The sequence below is a fragment of the Penaeus monodon genome, chromosome 30, assembly GCF_015228065.2.
Source record: "Penaeus monodon isolate SGIC_2016 chromosome 30, NSTDA_Pmon_1, whole genome shotgun sequence".
Taxonomy (NCBI): domain Eukaryota; kingdom Metazoa; phylum Arthropoda; class Malacostraca; order Decapoda; family Penaeidae; genus Penaeus; species Penaeus monodon.
In genome coordinates this window covers 14,405,672-14,406,222 of record NC_051415.1, presented here as the reverse complement: position 1 = coordinate 14,406,222, position 551 = coordinate 14,405,672, and the positions used below count along the sequence as shown (strand labels likewise).

At 37.0% G+C, this 551-nt stretch overlaps 1 pseudogene; it reads right to left on the bottom strand.

Annotated features, from left to right (window-relative positions):
• Positions 1 to 3: 3 nt before the first annotated feature.
• On the bottom strand, positions 4 to 120 carry LOC119592793 (annotated as a pseudogene).
• Between the last annotated feature and the right edge of the window lie 431 nt (positions 121 to 551).

Genomic DNA, 551 nt, shown 5'->3' with positions numbered 1-551 from the left:
AAATGCTAACACATCTGGGGTTCCCAGGCGGTCACCCTCCAGTACTGACCAGACCCTACGTTGCTTAACTTCGCTGATCGGACGAAAAGCCCGTGCTTTCAAAGTGGTATGATCGTTTGCAATTTAAAGTGTAAACCCTTAACCTCTTTTATCTCAGTGCTCACGATTCTTTTATCATTTTAAAAAGAATGTAAAATTTTGGGTTTTTTAATCCCCCCTTCATTACCATTACCTTCTACTTATGACGCATGTATGACCGAAACACGTATACTACCCCCCCATATAAGAGGAATTCTAGACAAATGGTTCATCAACAAATTTTATATTTTACAATGAAGGATATAGTTTTAAATAAGGGTCAGGTACCACGTTAAAGTCACCGCTTCTCGTCCATTCAGCGAAATTAAGATAATTGGGTCTGGTCAAAACTTGGATGGGTGACTGCCTTGGAACACCAATGCTCTTATTTATTATACACGTTTAAATATTATTCATATCTTTAGATTTCGCCCAATAAGCAGCACACAATTTTTATTAAAAAATAAATAAAC